This window comes from Marmota flaviventris, chromosome 5 (genome assembly GCF_047511675.1).
Source record: "Marmota flaviventris isolate mMarFla1 chromosome 5, mMarFla1.hap1, whole genome shotgun sequence".
NCBI lineage: Eukaryota > Metazoa > Chordata > Mammalia > Rodentia > Sciuridae > Marmota > Marmota flaviventris.
The window spans coordinates 5,890,620-5,909,915 of record NC_092502.1 but is presented as its reverse complement, the minus strand read 5'-3'; the positions used below and the strand labels follow the sequence as shown (position 1 = coordinate 5,909,915).

At 34.5% G+C, this 19,296-nt stretch overlaps 1 pseudogene; it reads left to right on the top strand.

Annotated features, from left to right (window-relative positions):
- The first annotated feature begins 282 nt into the window (after positions 1-282).
- LOC139705867 (cTAGE family member 2-like) overlaps positions 283-19,296 on the top strand; it is a 77,016-nt pseudogene continuing 58,002 nt past the window's right edge.

Sequence of the window (19,296 nt, the reverse complement as noted above, 5' to 3'; positions counted from 1 at the left end):
TTGAAGAAACCATTACTTCTTCCAGACTTAAGGACTTATTTGAGGATGGGAAAGCTTTTTCCTGCAGAGCAGTATGGGAGGACATGCTGACCTAGTATAGCACTGGTCTAGTGGCCTGGAGTAACATCTTTGTTATCTGAGGTTGAAGGATGCATTGCTTCTCTTTTAGCAGGCACAACTGTTGGTAACATGAGAACCTTCATGGTCATTGGTGGCTAGAGCTATGGGAAATCTAGAGTTGCTATGAGGACTAGCTGGGTCATAGATAGTGCCTCTAGATCCATGCAGAGAAGACTAGAAAAGGTGAAAGACATATGGGCCAGGCAGTGTGCACACTTCGGTGCAGTGTCAGCTGCAGGCATGTGCAATGTAGACAGGCTACCTGTGGGCAGAGAAGTAGTAAGGAAAAGCTAGGACCAAGGACAGAAGCCAGGGCTGGCAAAGAGTGCCTATGAGGTGGGACCTAGTTTGTTAAAGCACAGGACTGTAAGATCAGATCTGATTGTAGACACATAGGGCTTCAGGGAAGGACCAGAAGCAGAGCTTTGCCTGGCTGCTGTGTATCTACAGATCTGGGGCCTAATCATGGATGCATAAAGCTAGAAACCTCACCTGTGAATTGAAGTATGGTGGCAGGGACATGGAGGTGTTGAGGATGGCTGTAAACATGCACTATTTTTTGTGAGTGGAACTGAGGAGAAACGTGTGCAGTGGCACAGAACAACTCTCTTCAGGCAAAGCTACATGGTGGTGGGGATGGTTAATGGGACTCTGGGTGCTTACATATGTTAATATCACCATGAAACAGAGCTGGTGACACATGTGTATGTAACTTCAGAGGCTGCTAAATATGGCGAGCAGTGGCTCATGACAGGTGTTGGAAGTGGTATTGTGCATGTGCAACTGCCAGTCCAACATCTGGCAGTGTGCATGGATATGGCTGCAGGTGTACACCCATCACATGGGATTGTGCCTCCAGTATGGGCTGCAGCCTTCATGTTCTCTTGCACAGGAAAAGGCTGTTTGGGGACCTTGGGTCTGGATTTGTGTCAACTATAGCTGAGGTTACCTTGGGTAGGCAGAATCTAGAGGTAGTGGTACAGGTGCTTGGAGACTGTGAATGCAAACACCTTTGAGGCTTTTTGTAGTAGGGAAAGATGCAGGGTTCCTCTGTGGCTGTTGGTTTCCTCAGTGGCAAAACTACTGCAGTCTGTTTGGAGCAAGCACCTGAAGTATGTAATGGCAAACCCTGAGGGAACGCCAGAAATGAAGGCTAGAGTTGTTTACAGAAGGAGACAGTGCAGAGGTTGTGGGGGTTCTGGGCAGAGTAGCCACTGGGGACCATGATTTCTTCAGCTGCAAGTTGATCCATGTGTTGCACCACTTCTTCTTTGTTTCAGGTCATCTCCAAATAGCTCATCTCTTCTTCTCTGCTCAGTAATCTGGGTCGGGAGAAACCGAATCAGGACATTTGGGTACTACACTGGAAAGCCTAGGGTGATGGTTGTTACACTATTCTCCTTTTGCTTTTGAGTGGAACTGGTGGGCTGCTTACTCCCTCTTTGTGTTGAGCAGAGCTATGTCAGGGAGTGGATGATGCAGCAGAGTGACACTAAAATTGTTTTTGACGCAGTTATTCTGTTGTTTTCTTCTAATCTGTTGCTTTAAATTAAATGCAACATTTAATTTAAAATTTAAATTTTAAATTAAATTGTGGTATATTTATATATGCATATAACATGAATTTTTGAAAGGCTGATTAGGTCACTCATTGCTAGAATGGATAAATTATTGCTAGAAGTAGATAACTCATGGATTTCGCCAGCTATACTATGTATCAGTCTTCAGCTTTGTTCCTTAAAAATGCAGATGTTTAGTGCCTTTCATGATGCTACAAGTAATCTATGTAGATCAGCATAAATCTTGATGATACACAAAATTTCTGAATTAAATTTTGCCTAAAATTATAAGTAACTTTAAGTAGCAATTAAAGTGGATGAGAATAAAAAGAATTTTGGAAAATAACCAAGCATTATGTTACCAGGATTGTCATTACAAGTAAGAATACATTTTCAATGTTATTTTTATTAGAGTTTATAGTTTTACATAGTAGTTGAATTCATTCCCCAAAAATCTTACATGCATGGAATTCCAGTTGAGTCATTGATTCCCTCTTTTCCATCTGTCTACCCCTCCTCCTCCATTCTCCCCCTCCTATTCTCCTGGACCTCCTTTCACCTATTTATTTATATTTTGTTGATTCTTTTTACTTATACATAAGGGTGCAATTACCTGTGGTATATTTATATATGCATATAACATGAATTTTAAAGATTTCCTTCTTCATTGCCTTCCCTTTTTCATTATTTCTGTGCCTCTCAATCTTCTTTTTCTACACTAATGATCTTCTTTACATCTTTTGATATTCTGTTCTTCATTTCTTTTTCTTTAATTAACTCCAGCTTCCACATATGAAACATTTTACCTTTGAGTTTCTTATTTGACTTATTTCACTTAGCATGATATTCTTGGATACCAACTCATTTACCAACAAATGACATAATGTATTTTTATGGCTGAGTAATACTCCATTGTATGTATGTGCACCAGAATTTCTTAATCCTTTCATCCATTCACAGGTACTTGGGTTAATTTCATAATTTACCTGTTGTGAATTGTGCTACTGTAAACACACATGTGACTGTATTAATATACAGTTACACGTAAAATTTTGTTTTACTAATTTTGGGAAAATACTGAGTCATGGGATAGCTGTTTCATGTTGTGGTTCCCTTCTTAGATTTTGGGGAATCTCCAAACTGTTTTCCAGGGTGGTTGTACTAGTATGTAGTCCCACCAACAGTGTAAACGTGTGCCTTACCCCCACATTCTTTTTTCTAACCAGGGAGAGAGAGAGAGAGAGAGAGAGAGAGAGAGAGAGAGAGAGAGAGAGAGAGAGAATATTTATTATTATTATTATTATTTTCATTTTCAGCAGACACAACATCTTTGTATGTGGTCCTGAGGATCGAACCCGGGCCACACGCATGCCTGGCGAGTGCGCTACCGCTTGAGCCACATCCCCAGCCCCACATTCTTACCAGTATATATTACTGTTTGTGTTCTTGATAATTACCATTGTGGCTGGAGTAAGATAAAGTCTTAGTGTAGTTTTTATGTGCATTAACATAATTGCTAGAGATGTAGAAGACTTTTTTTATATATAGTTTGGACATTTGTGTTTCTTTTGAGAAATTTCTGTTTAGGTCTTTTGCTCAGTTATTGACTGGGTGGTTTTTTTGTTTGTTTGTTTGGAGTTTTTAAAAATATTTATATTTTAATTCTTATTGGACACAATACATTAATTTTATTTATTTTATGTGCTGCTGAGGATCAAACCCAGAGCCTCACATGTACTAGGTGAGTGCTTTACCACTGAGCCATAATCCCAGCTCTGTGGTTTTTTTTTTTTTTTTTTTGAGTTGGTTATTTCTCTTTGTTAATCCCCTCTCAGTGGATTAGTTGGAAAAATTTTCTCCAATTGCATAAAAATAATATATTTTTGTATTGAACTTTCTGACATGTAAGATAAATATCTTTCAACTTATAATAAGAGAAGACACAGGAACAATTATGAAAAAGCAACATAGTTTACTCAGACTCTATCAATTTTAAGCAGAAATTCCTTATATCGGAATCTGGGATTCTGATTTCATAAATAAAAAAGAATCAAGTGGACTTGTATAACATGGAGAAAACTTCCATGTTGCTGGAAAGCTCTCAGAAATATATTCCTGTAACTTCAATTGTTCACATGTGAATATCTCCAATAAAAAATCGGTGTCAAGTAGGTGTTAAGCAATGGAAAAGCTATTTCTGTACTACTGGACATACAATGCACAGTTGTGTAAATTTTCTCTAACAGTAAAACACGGAATCTTTTCTATGCAGCTTGGTATTTCTGGAAAAGTAGATGTTCTTCAGAATATGATTTATACACCCTACTAGTGAGTTGAGAATTTGGCTTGTTAATGAAATATAATACTTATATCCTTTACTAATATGTATTAGGGAATGGGGCTATTGGGATATAAAATACAGTTTATGTCCTAAAGATACTCTTGGTTGAGGAGGGTGCATGTTACATAACTCCAAGATGCCATGATGAATGCTTGACAGCGGCAAAGATCCATGGAAACAGTAAATGTATGAAGCAGTTTTAGAAATTCTGGAGTTCATGTGGCCACTCTAGGCAGAGGAGAGGCATCTCAAAATGAAAGAGCAGCACGTATGGAAGCAGAATGGGAAGAGAAGAGAGTAGCTACTCTTAATTTACATTATTATTATATGCTTATGTTCATACAGTATTGTGTAAGGTTAACTTCAGTTGAAAAGTAGTAATTTTGTGAATAAACTATATTTGTTGTTTTTCAGAGTGGCCAAACACCACTTTTACTCGCCATAAAGAAAAACAGACAGATGATGTTAGAATTTTTTATTAAGAATAAAGCAAATATACATGAAGTTGATGATAAGGGGAGGTATAGTACTTTATATTTTTTGGAAAAAGGTTAATATTGTAGTAAAATCACTCAAGTTAAAAATATTAAATTAATGGGAATGACATAATCATTGGAATAGAGTGAAATTTATTAACATAAACTAAAATTAAGGAGAAAAGCAATTATTCAAACTGAGCAACACAAATAAGAGTATGTAGTATGATTCACATGCCCTTATAATTATTGGCTGATGATTACTATTTGATTTTGTTGATCACATAATCTTGTGTTAGCTAGAGTTTTCATGTTAGTTTTGTAAAATATAGACTTTTAGTTTGTGCTTTTATTCAGTATTGAACTTTTTAAATATTCTGTAATATTTCATCTTCTCCTGGTATAGTTTTCTTTTGGAAATGCGTGTTGAGTATAGATAGACATTGAAAATTATTTTTTCCTTTATATGACTATTTGCTTTAAATTACTTAATTTGTAGAATATTGATTTCAGATTTTTCCTAAGTGATGTCTAATTAGTCTTAACAAATTTTGAACATTTATAATGAAAAAGAGTGTAACATATGCTTGAAATCTGGTTGCAAGATTATACATGTAGCATTGATTTCAATGCCTGGCAAATGCTTCTCAGAGTGAATGACTGAAGCAACAATAATTATTATTATCACCAGTGCTACTGTTATTATGTTATACCTGCAAATACCTTTTTTATTCCTTGACCTTTGGCTGACTGTGAGTTACAATATATTACATCACTCTAAGAAAGAAATGGAGCTTTATTCATTGAAATCTTTGCCAACTCCAGATGAATGACCTCATCATAATTAATGTTCATTGAAGGATTTTAAGTTTGTAACTCTCCCCTTTTGGGACACGTGATTTATTTTTTTATGTGTTTGTTTTCCTTTTAGACTTACAAATGATTTAGAAAGATAAAGAGTCTGTTAGTGTATGTAAAGCTAGATGTCAAATTGGTAAAATGTATTACAATGGCTTTTTAAATAAACTTATTAAAATACCTAAATTTGAAGTTATCTCTCTTATTTTAGAACAGCCCTCATGTTGGCTGTGGAACATAAATCAACACACATAGCTGAGCTGCTTCTTCAATGTGGTGTTAATGTGTCTGCTTCAGATAATTGTGGAGAGATTGCCTTGTCTTATGCCATTGCTAGTGGAAATACTGCGTAAGTATTTACATTACAATACTAATCAAAATTAGATGTATATCCACAATAGTTACACCTGTTGCATCTTATATATGAGGTGAGATTTCATAGCATTACTATGTATGGAACCGTAGTGAGTTAGGACAGTTCATTAGTCAGAAACCCTTCAAAGTCTAGCCAAGAAGCAGTGATGATATTTTGATTGGGCAAAGAGAAGGATGGAGGGGTAATGGAGGCAAGAAAGATGGTGGAGTGAGATAGACATTATTACCTTGGTACAGGTATGACTGCATACATGATGCAATGGTACATCCTGTAAAATCAGAAATGAAAGTTGTTGCAGTTGTGTCCAATGAATCAAATTTCACTCTACTGTCATATATACATAATTAAAATGGATTAGTTATTTTTAAAAAAAAATAAGTAGTGATGTGTGCATGAGTCACCTTCAAGGTTTGTTCTCTCCTCTCTCTTCCCCTCTCCTTTCTTTTTTTTTTCTCATGCATGCTGGGAAATTTTCCTACCACTGAGATATACCACTAGCTAATATCTTAGGACTTTGTAAACCTTTATCCTTAGGGTTTCCAGCATTATCCAATTCATTTCAAGCATAACCCCTCCTCACAGGGACAGATAGTATCACACCTATGATTTTATAATTTGCTATTTGGGTCTTGAAATTCCCTGTTTAGCTGAAGTTAGCTATTTTACCATCCCCCTTTAATTTATCAAGGACCTAATGATATCCTTGAAGTGTAAGGAAGATAATTCTGTAGTCAGATGGAGGGGAATAAATAGATTTTTAAATTATTCCTTTGTCTCTGTCAGTTCTGTTGCTGTCGTGTTTCTGCCAGACCTGGCCCTGCAGTCTGGTAGTGAAGAGGTTTTATTTCAAAATATCCTGACTGATCCAATCCCTGAGTCTTCATGGTAACCCACACTTAGACTCAACACTCTTTTTAATTCTCATGCACTTATGCTTTTTTATTCAACAGTTGTTTCCAAGCAGAAGCACTCTGCTTTGACAGCTTGGCCTCTAGCTTTGGCCAACAAATACTAAGCACTCTGACCCTGTCCCCCTTTTAGGAACCTTATGTGGAATCCCCATATTAGCCTTGCCCTTTCTGGTGCGTTATCCTTTTAGGACTTTGTCTTTTCTGTCATAAAATTAAAATCATTCAAATCTATTAGAAAGCTTCAAGTAATCTCTGGAAGAGATCAGAGTTTTCTGTCATCTTGGCTAACAGATCTGTGCCCCAAATCCTTCCATCCCTTGAAATAGATTTCCTTTGACTGCAGGGGGTTCCACATCACTGTTTTCCATGGTGAGTGCCAATTTAGATTGGCACTTCTAGTAGTTTTCCCAAGTAATGGAAATTTCCAAGCTGTTGGAATCACTGCCTAAAGTTTTCAGCATTTATTAAGGTCTGCCTCAAAAGGAATAGATTAAGCAGATTCATTGAATCTAAGAGAACTAAGCCCCATCATGACTCCTCAGTATCCATTGTATTAAAGAAAATTTTGTGTTCCAAGTCAGTTGGAGATCAACATGGAAATGTAGCTACACTTATCTGCTGATTCTGTTCAACTAGGTAGAGAAGAAATAGTAGTAGTCCAAGTTTTTGGCATTTGTTAATTTCTTGCCTTTGTTATTATTGATTAGTCTCACAGAAGGGGATGATTATATTATCTAATTTAAGGAGATATTTATAAATAGTTATAAATTAATTGTTGATTTGTTTTGAGTTATAAAGCACAAAGAAGAGCCCAATTGATCATGAAAATTAGGACTCAAGCATTTTTTAAAATAATTTTAACTTTTGAATATTAGAACCTATGAAAAATGCACATTAGTTCTAGCTGAGATTGTAAGTAGTTAAGTATGCCATTATTTTACTATTTTGCTTAACATGTTTCAATATTGTCTTAGTAAATCTCCATAACAACCTGGTGAACTAAAGTGATACAACCCTTATTTTTTAAAAGGCCTTAAGCCTAAGAGAAAGAAGTTGTGCAAGAACAAAAACCTATTTTTTACAGAGACAGGGCATTTTCTGAGTTCAAGCTACACTAGTTAATATATTTACCTGTCCTGTTCTCAATTAATGATCATTTCATCTTTTTTCTTCTTTAACTTCAAGCTATGGGTGCAGTAACACATGCATTTACCCCAGCTACTTAAGAGCCTGAGGCAGGACAATTGCTTGAGCCCAGGTATTTAAGATCAGCCTGACCATCATCATGAAATACCATCTCACAAAACAGAAAAAAACAAACATTGTACAAATAATTTTCAAGTTAACAAAATGTTTATAGGGCATACAGATTAGGAGAGCATATGAAAAAGTTCTGATACTAGATCTAAAACATTATTAAGTATTGAATTATATTTGATCAGTGTTTTCATATGAGTGTTAAAATACCAATTTTATTACTTTTTTCAAATATAGAAACAGGAATTTAATTCTTCAATACATGAAAGCACAATCTAGAACATCAGTAAATTTCAATCCAGGTAAGACTTAAAAAATGAGTTACTCTTGGTGTTCATGCCCTGTGTAAATAAGAGTAAGAATGTTTGATCAAAAAAGAAGAGTGGAAAAATTTAAATGTTCAAATTCCATTCATATTTTTTATATCTTTCTTGCTCATATAGAATCCAGGATATCTTAATAATTAACTATAAGAAATTTATCATCTAAATGATATTGTCTGAAAAAATTTTACATTAATTTTGACCCTGAAATTTTATGTCTTTGCAGAAGTAAGAATATTTATAAATTATACATTCTGTTTCGTATATGGTCACATGATAGCAGATTGGACTTGTTGTAAAACCAGGTGTTCCTGTCAACTGTTAATATCAGCTCCTATTGAGTGCCTACATTAGTGAATTTCACAGTGATATTTATATACACACATATACAATACTTGAATCCTGACCACTCTCCTTACTTCCATTTTCCCCTCTACTCCCTTTTTCATCCCCAGTTACTTTCCCTCTTCCTTAATGTTCCCTCCATCATTTTCTAGTCATTCTTATTTTCTTCCCAGATTCCACATGTTAGGGAGAGAATGTGATAATTGGGGTTTTGTTTCTGATTTTTTTCACCTTAACATGATGACCATCCTTTCCATCCATTTTACAATTATTGTCTTTGTTTCTTTTTTAACATTTTTATTTGGGGTTTGAAATATACCATTTCCTGGGCCTTAAAATTTCTACTCAGAAATCTAATATTTTTCTGATGTGTTTAAAATTGCTTTGGCCCTTATTATAGATTTCAGTGTACCTTTGGTAATTTTATAGACTATGATTTGGAGAAGTTCTTTTCGGGCCATGTCCATTTGGTATTCTAAAATCTTATACCTGGATGTCCATAACTTTCACAAGATATAAGAAATAGTTTATTTTATTCACTGAGAAAGCTTTCATTGCCTGTAGCCTGTACCTCTTCTCCATTATGTGTACCAGTGATTCATAAAAGTAGTCTATGAATTGTGTCTACTGGTTTTGTAATTTGTTTACAATTATTTTGATTGTTGTTGATATTGTCTGAATGTGATATTTCATAATTCTGTAAGAGTTTCTTCATTTATTTCTAGTCTTGCTTTAGTGTGTTCAGACCACTGAATTTTAGTCATCTCTTTCCATTACTAAATGTGTGTGTTAGGTTAAAGCTTTTTATCGCTGTTCTTATTTTTATTTTTTTTTTCAGCACCAGGTTTTATTTTATTTTTTTAGGTATGTATGATAGTAGAGTGTATTTTTACATACATGGGCTACATCTGATTCTATTTAGGATCAGAGAGAACTTTTGGCCTTTGGGTTTTTTGGTATTGGCTTATTTCACTAAGTATAGTAGTCTCAAGTTCCATCCATTTACCAGCAAGTGACATAAATTTTATTCTTCTTTATGGATAAGAAATACTCCATTGTGTATATGTACCCCGTTTTCTTTAACCTTTCATCTGTTGAAGCTCACCTAGGTTGTTTCTATAGCTTAACTATTGTGAATTGGGCTGCTGTAGACATTGATGTGGCTGTGTCACTGTAGTATATTGATTTAAAGTCCCTTGGATATATATATATATATATATATATATATATATATATATATATGCCCAACTCTCCATCATGTCAACTTAGGAACTTATTTCCTCAACAAGACTTCTAAATTGCAACAAATAAAATCAAGATTCAACTGGGGTGATAACTGGTTGAATGCTGTTTCCATTCCAAATTTTCAGAGGAATCTCCATACTGTTTTCCAGAGTACTTGCACCAATTTGCAGTCTCACTAGCAAAGTATGAGTGTAACTTTTTTCTCACATTCTCTCCAGCATTTATTGTTACTTGTATTCTTGATAATTCCTATTTTGACTGAACCAAGAATGGAATATCAATGTAGTTTTAATTTGCATTTTCTAATTTCTAGAGAAATTTAGCATTTTTGTGTTTTTTCTACTTTTTATTGATCTTATAATTTTTTAAGTGCATGACAACAGTGGAATGCACTACAATCCTTATTACACATATAAAGCACAATTTTACCTCTGAATATAAAGTATGTTTATGTCAATTTATGCCATTTTGCATATACTATTTTTCACTACAATTTGTTTTTTATTTTTATTTGTTTCAGTTAGTTACACATGACATTACAATGACCTTGACATATCATACATTTGAACCACATGAGATACAATATCTCATTTTTCTGAATATACAGGTTGTAGATTCACATTGATCATGCATTCACATATACACACCAATAATAATAATGTCTATTCCATTCTACTATCCTTCCTATATTTCCAACCTCTCCTCTCCCCTCCCATCACTTCTCTCTTCTTAATCTAAGGTAGCACTATTCATTTTTTTTTTCTCACATCTTCATACATGTAGTTTGTATAACAATGAGGCTCTTCTTCCACCATCCGTGCAATTCCCTTTCTCCCTCCCTTTCCCTCCCACCCCTCTTCCCTGTGTATAGGTAATCTTCTTCTCATGCTTTTCCTCTCTTCCCCATTTTGAGTCACCCCCCTTATATCAGAAGAGGTTTGGCATTTGTTTTTTGGGGACTGGCTAAATTCACTTAGCATAATCTGCTCTAATGCCATCCTTTTCCCTGCAAATGCCATGATCTTATTATTTTTTAGTTCTGAGTAATATTCCATTGTGTAGATATGCCACATATTTTTATCCATTCATCCATTGAAGGGCATCTAGGTTGGCTCACAGTCTAGTTATTGTGAATTGTGCTACTATAAACATTGATGTGGCTGAGTCCCTGTAGTATGCTGTTTTTAGGTCTTTTGGGTATAGTCCTAGAAGAGGAATAGCTGGGTCAAATGGTGGTTACATTCCCAGTTTTCCAAGGAATCTCCATACTGCTTTCCAAATTGGCTGCACCAATTTACAATCTCACCAGCAGTTCAATTCTGATCAAAATCCCAATGACATTCCTCACAGAAATAGAAAAAGCAATTATGAAATTCATCTGGAAATATAAGAGACCCAGAATAGCAAAAGAAATTCTAAGCAGGAAGAGTGAAACAGATGGTATCACTATACCAGATCTTAAACTATACTACAGAGTAATAGTAACAAAAACAGCATGGTACTGGCACCAAAACAGGCTGGTGGACCAATGGTACAGGATAGAGGACACAGAGACTAACCCACAAAACTACAACTACCTTATATTAGACAAAGGTACTGAAAGCATGCACTGGAGAAAATATAGCATCCTCAACAAATGGTGTTGGGAAAACTGGAAATCCATATGCAACAAAATGAAATTGAATCCCTATCTCTCACCATGCACAAAAGTTAACTCAAAATAGATCAAGGGTCTAGGAATTAAACCAGAGACTCTGCATCTAATGGAAGAAAAAGTAGACCCTAATCTTCCTCATGTGGAGCTAGGCCCCAACTTCCTTAATAAGATGCCTATAGCACAAGAGTTAAAACCAAGAATTAACAAATTGTATGAATTCAAACTAAAAAGTTTTTTTTCTCAGCAAGAGAAATAATATGTGAGGTGAATAGGGAGCCTACATCCTGGGAACAAATTTTTACCCCTCAACATCAGATAGAGCTCTAATCTCTAGGGTATACAAAGAACTCAAAAAGCTAAGCACACACACATACACACACACACAAATAATCCAATCAACAAATGGGCCAAGGACCTGAACAGACACTTCTCAGAAGAGGATATACAATCAATCAACAAATATATGAAAAAATGCTCACCATCTCTAGCAATCAGAGAAAGGCAAATTAAAACTACCCTAAGATACTATCTCACTTCAGTAAGAATGGCAGCCATGATGAAGACAAACAACAACAAATGCTGGTGAGGATGTGGGAAAAGGGTACCCTCATACACTGCTGGTTGGATATTGAGCATTTTAAAAATATATTTGCTCACCAATTGTATTTCTTGTTCTGTAAACAACCAGTTTCAGATCCTTTGCACATTTATTGACATCCTATGACCACTAGAAGAGAATATTAACTATACTGGGTTGTGTGTGTGTGTGTGTGTGTGTGTGTGTGTGTGTGTTAAGTTTTTTGATTTTTTTTTCATGGGGACAAGTAGTGGGGATTCAACTCAGGGGCATTCAACCACTGAGCCACATCCCCAGCCCTATGTTTTATTTTATTTTATTTTTTATTATTTTTGTTGTAGATGGACACAATTTACTTATTTACTTGTTTATTATTTATTTATTTATTTTTATGTAGTGCTGAAGATCAAACACAGGGTCTTACACCTGCAAGGCTAGTTCTCTAACACTGAGCCCCATACCCAGCTCTGTTTTGCATTTTATTTAGACATAGAGGTGCTCAGTGCCTCACTATTGCTGAAGCTGGATTTGAACTCTGGATCCTCCTCTTTCAGCCTCCTGTGCTGGTTTGTTTTGAGTTCTTTATATATCCAGAAGACTAATGTTCTGAGGTGCAGGTGGTAAAGATTTTCTCCCATTTTGTAGGTTCTCTGTTCATTTTCTTGATAATTTTCTTTCCTGTGAGAAAGCTTTTTGCTTTGTTACCTTCCCATTTATTGATTCTTGATTTTATTTGTTGCAATTTAGAAGTCTTGTTGAGGAAGTCAGTTCCTAAGACAAGATGATGGAAAGTTGGGCCTATATTTTCTTCTAGTGGGTACAGGATGTCTGGTTTAATGCCTAGTTCCTTGATGTACTTTGAGTTGAGTTTTGTGCAGGGATAGGGGTAGGGGTTCAATTTGATTCTGCCACATGCATATTTCCAGTTTTCTCAGTACCATTTTTTAAGAGACTGTCTTTTCTTTTAATGTATGTTGTTGGTGACTTTGTCTAGATTAACAAGACAGTATGAATGTGATTTTTGTCTTTGTGATGTCTTTTCTGTTCCATTGGACATTTTGCCTGTTTTGGTGCCAATCCCATGCCATTTTCGTAGCACTATAGTATAATTTGAGATCGGATCTTGTGATGTCTGCTGTCTCCTTCACTTTTTTTCACTAAGGATTGTTTTGAATATTCTGGGCTTCTTGTTTTTCTAAGTGAATTTTATGTCTGCTTTTTCTATTTCTTTGTGAAATATCATTGACATTTTAATAGAAGTTGCATTAAAACTATAGCATTTTGGTAGTATGTCAATTTTGGTAACATTAATCCTGCCAATCCATGAACATTTGAAATATTCCATCTTCTATGGTTTTCTTCAATTTCTTTCTTTAGTGTTTGGTAATTTTCATAATAGAGGTCTTTCACTTCTTAGATTGTTTCCTGATTATTTTATTTTTTAAATTGTTTTGAATCCATTGTGATTCATCAGCTGATGCATAATTTGTGTACAGGATCATAATTGATTTATGAGTGTTAATTCTATATCCTGCTACTATGCTGAGTGTGGTTATGAGTTTTAAAAATTTTGTGCTGTAGTTTTGTATCTTCTACATATAAAATGTTGTTGTCAGCAAATAGGGATATTTTGAGCTCTTCTTTTCATATTCATATCCCTTTAATCTCTTTTTCCAAACTGCTCTGGTTAGAATTTCAATATTCATATGTTGAATAGAAGTGGTGAAAGAGGGCACCCTTGTCTTTTTCTAGTTTTTAGAAAGAATGTTTCATTTTTTTCCATTTGGAATCATGTTACTCTTGGGTTTTTTGGTATAGAGATTTTAAAATGTTCAGTTACATTCGTATTATCCCTATTTTTTTCTACCATTTTGAACATGAATGGATGCTGTATTCTGTAAAATGCTCTTTCTTCAACTATTGAGATAATTATGTTATGTTTTTTAAGTCTATTAATGAATCCTGTTTTGATTTCCATAGGTTGAACCAACCTTGTGTCCCTGGGATGAACCCCACTTGATCATGGTGCACTATGTTTTTTTGTTTGTTTTGTTTTTGTGTTTTGAAAGGTTAAACACAGCATGCATTTTATTTTATTTATTTATTTTTTATTGGTTGTTCAAACTATTACAAAGCTCTTGACATATCATATTTCATACATTAGATTCAAGTGGGTTATGAACTCCCATTTTTACCCGAAATACAGATTGCAGAATCACATCGGTTACACATCCACGTTTTTACATAATGCCATATTAGTAACTGTTGAATTCTGCTACCTTTTATATCCTCTACTATCCCCCCTCCCCTCCCCTCCCATCTTCTCTCTCTACCCCATCTACTGTAATTCATTTCTCTCCTTTGTTTTTTTTCAGTATCACTTTGTCTAAGTATTTCTTTGTTTGTTTATTTTTCTTCCATACAAATTTAGAAGTGTGAAGTCTATAAACATCTTCCACTTATGAGGAGGATTGAGAAAATTGACATCATATTGTATAACACAGTACTAAATGGACCATCCTGCTCTCCTGGGACCAGATAAACTCTTCTTTATGGAATTTAAAAGTCTCAATAAATCATAGTTTGGGCTGGGGTTGTGGCTCAGTAGTATAGTGCTCACTTAGCACATGATAAACACTGGATTCGATCCTCAGCACCACATAAAAATAAATAAAATAAAGAAATTGTGTCCAACTACAACTAAAAAATATTTTTTAAAAAAGTCATAGTTTATAAAATTGTCATCAAATGGTCTTTTACATCTACCTTGCCATGTGAAATAAGACTAGAATGTGAATAGCATGCATGAATTGAAATACTCCTCTTCTTTTGAGTGGTGAATATAAACTCATTCTATATAATTTTAACAGTACAAGTCATTTGTACTTCTCCTCCTCCACATCATCATCATCATCATCACCATCATTGTCAGCATCATCATCATTATTTATTTCACTGTTGGGATTGAAGCCAGAGCTCCTTCAGTCTATGCAATACATTACCACTTAGCTCTTTCCTCTGCCCTACCAGTAGATTCTCTCAGAGTAAATGTCTTATTCTTTTGTTGTTGTTGTATTGTTTTGTTTTGTTTTATAGTTTTAATGAAGTGGGAAAGAATTTCTTCTATATGGAGAGACAATGTTTGGCTCATTCTGAAAGCATGAGTGAGTTCATAGCCTATTTAAATATTTTATCATATCAGCTATATCTACATAACAACTTGCTGCTACTTCCCTGGTGCTTCTTTCTGTATTTCCCTATGACCATGTGGTATGGATAAGAGTGTATAAACTCTGAAGGTTGTCATCTTTCAACACTTTTGTCCCTAGGGGAAGTAAAGTTTTGTTTGTACCACACATAAGATAGAAAAAGTAGCTGGAAGTAAGAGATGAGCATATTTGCTGTCTCCTACACTGGAATGTCTTTGTAAGCTTTCTGTCCCTGATCTGTTTACTGGTTTTCTCTAATTTCTGTAGATTTTTTTTTCATACATTTGTTGACCATCTGTATTCTGTGAAGTGCCTGTTGAATTTCTTTGCTCATTTATTAAATGGGTGGATGTGGGTGATGGGGTTATTATTAGTTTTAAGCTGTTTTTGTTGTTGTTGTTGTTATTATTATTATTATTATTATTATTATTATTATTATTTTATCTATCCTGGAAGTTAATGCATTTTCTGAGGTGCAGGTGGCAAAGGTATTTTTTCCTATTGTGTTGGCTCACTTTTCATGTTCTGGGTTTTTGTCTTTGCCGTGAAGAAGCTTCTTAGTTTGATGGAGCACCATTTATAGAAAATTGATTTTACTTTGCGTTGAGGGGCCTGCCCTTTCAGCATCTACTCTTGGGAGCTTGAGGGCATACAGAAACCCCTCCAAAGACAGTTGCAGATAATTGCTTCTGCTATATTATGCAGCAAAACTAGCTTTCATAGTGGCTATGTTCCAATTTACATATAGCAGTCATGATAGGCCAGAGGGGATACACAACATATAATATTATGGGAGTCCTGCCACCAAGAGTCTAGCAACTGCCTTGTACCAACTGGGGAGTAATTTCTTGTCAAAGGAGCAGGTAAATGGTGCTTGCCAGTGTTCTGACAACACTCTGTCCCAAAACATAGTGTTGTATGTTAGGACATCCCTGCTGCACAATGAGAAAGATGAGCATTCCTCCATGTAGATCCAAGGTCAGGCCCACCAACAACTTCTTTTGCTTTAGAGATTTTATTAATAAGTCAGTTCCTGAGCTGATATGTTGGAGTTTTGGGCCTATGTATTCTTCTATCCGGTGCAGGGATTCTGGTCTAATACCTAAGTAATTGATCCACTTTGAGTTGAGTTTTTGTGCATGGTGGGAGGATTAGGGTTCAATTTAATTCTACTACATATGTATTTCAAATTTTCTCAGCACCATTTGTAGAAGAGGCTATCTTTGCACCAGTATATGATATTTGTGCTTTTGTCTAGTATGAGGTAATTGTATTTATGTGGGTTTGTCTCTGTCTTCTGTTTCATTGGTGGTCTTACCTGTTTTGTTGCCAATACCATACTGGTTTTGTCTTTATAGCTCTGTAGTGTAATTTGAAGTCTGATATTGTGATACCTCCTGCTTCATTTTTCTTGCTAGGTATTGTTTTGGGTATTCTGGGTCTCTTGTTTATCTAAGTAAATTTCATTATTGCTTTTTCTGTTTCTGTGGGATCTGAAAGGTAGAGCATTTCTTTGGGCTTTCGCTGGAAGGGAGTTGCATTGAAATTTTATAGCACTTTTGGTAGTATGGTAATTTTGACAATATTAATTCTGCCTATCCAAGAACATGGGAAGTCTTTCCATTCCTAGGACCTTCCTCAATTTATTTCTTGAGTGTTCTGTAATTTTCATTGTAGAGGTCTTTTACCTTTTTTGTTAGATTGTTTCCCAAGTGTTTTTTTATGCTATTTTGAATAGGATAATTTTCCTAATTTCTCGTTTAGCTCATCTTTTATTGGAGTATAGAAACAGTTGATTTATGAATGTTACTTTTGTATCCTGAAATTTGATGAATTCATTTGTGTTCTAGAAGCTTTCTAGTGACTATTTTTTTGAGGGGATCTTCTTAATATAGAATCACGTTTTCTTCAAACAGTGCTCATTTTAGCCCTTCCTTTCCTATTCATATCCCTTTAATTACATTCCTTTGCCAAATTGCTCTGGCAAGAGATTAAAGGACCTGATTTGTTCAGCTCTCTATTTATCATTCAGTCGTGAATTTGGTCTTCTGGTGTTTTATTCATTTATGATCTGATAGATTGCAGAGTATTATCTCTACATTTTGTATTTGCTAAGAGATGCATTGTGTACTAATAGAAGTAGTGAAAGTGGGCATCCCTGTCTCATTGCAGTTTTTAGAAGAAATTCTGTAGTTGTTCTCCCTTCATAATTATGTTGTCCTTGGGTGTGTCATGTATAGCTTTTACAATGTTGAGGTATGATTCCTTCATTCCTATTTTTTCTAGTGTTTAAAGCATGAATAGATGGGGTATTATGTAAAAAATAGATGCTGCATCTATTTTGATAATCAAGTGTTCTCATCTCTGTATCTATTTGTGTGATGAATTACATTTATTGATTTCCATTTGTTGAATCAGTGTTGCATTCCTGGGATGAAACCCACTTGGTTATGTGCACTATTTTTTAAAATCTATTTTTGTATGAGATTTAGCAGTATTTTATTGAGGATTTTTGCATCTGTGTTCATCAAGGATATTAGTCTGAATTTTTCTTTTCTTGATGTATCTTTGTCTGGACTTAGTATCAGTGTGAGATAGGCTTCATTTAATGAATTTGAAGAATTCCCTCTTTTTCAATTTTATGAAATAATTTGAGGAGGATTGGTATTGGTTCTTCTTTAAAGGTTTGGTAGAAATTGGCTGAGCATCCATCTGGCCCTAGGCTTTTCTTTGTTGGTAGAGTCTTGATGACTTTTTTATTCTCATTATTTTAAATTGATCTCTTTAAATTTTCTATATACTTCTGGTTAAATTTGGGGAGCTCATGTCTCCTGGAATTTACTGATGTCTTTTAGATTTTCTAGCTTATTGGAGTATAGATTTTGAAAAATAGCTTCTATTTATGCTCTGTTTCAGTAGTATCTGTGCTGATATTTCCATTTTCACCATAGGTTTTGGTACTTTTCATTTTTCTCTGATAGCTTGGTTAATATTTATCAATTTTGTTCATTTAAAAAAATTTTGATTCATTTCTTTTTCAGTTTTTACATCTTGATTTTATCAATTTCATATTTGATTTTTATTTTTTCCTTTATTTTTCTGATTTTAGTGTTTTTCTCTAGGTCCTTAAGATATAATGTTAGATTATTTTACTCAGTAACTTTCTATTCTTTTAATGTATGGGCTCAATGCTATAAACATTTCTCTTAGAACTGCCTTCATAGTGTCCCAAAGGTTTTTATATATTGTATCACTATTCTCATTTACATTTAATTTTTTTATTTAAACTCTGATTTGTTCATCTATCTGTTCATTATTCAATAGTGAATTTAGTCTCCTAGTGTTAGTTTTTTTTTTTAATTTTCATCTTGTTGATTTCTAGTTTTATTCCATTATGATCTGACAGAGTTCAAGGTATTAGCTCTATTTTTGGTATTTTTGAAATGTTGCTTTATATACTAAAATATGGTCTATTTCGGAAAATGTTCCCTTTGCAGCTAAGAAGATAATGTATTCAGTCATTGATGAGTAAAATATTCTGTGCATTTCTGTTAAGTCTAAATTATTTATTGTAATTTTAGTTCTATATTTAACTTTTGTTGGTATGATCTTTCTAGTGATGAGAGACACATCTTAAAGTTTCCAATATTATTGTGTTGTGATCTGTTTGATTCTCTATATTGAGAAGGAGCTCTTTGATTACTTAGATGCTTCATAGTTTGGAGCATATATATTTACCACTATTATTTCTTTCTGTTGTATTGCTCTACTAAGCACTTTGAAAATGGAATTTTTTATCTGTTCTGATGAACTTTTGCTCAAAGTCCATTATATCAGATATGAAAATAGATACACCTTGTGTATAAGATCCATGTGAATTATATGTTTTTCCCATCCTTTCACAGTTAGTCTGTGTATATATTTGTCTAAGAGGTGAGTCTCTCGGAGACAGGCTATTGTTGGGTTCTTTTTTTTCCAAATCAATCTGCCAGTGTATGTGTGTTGATGAGTTGAGTCCATTAACATTCAGTGTTATTATTGA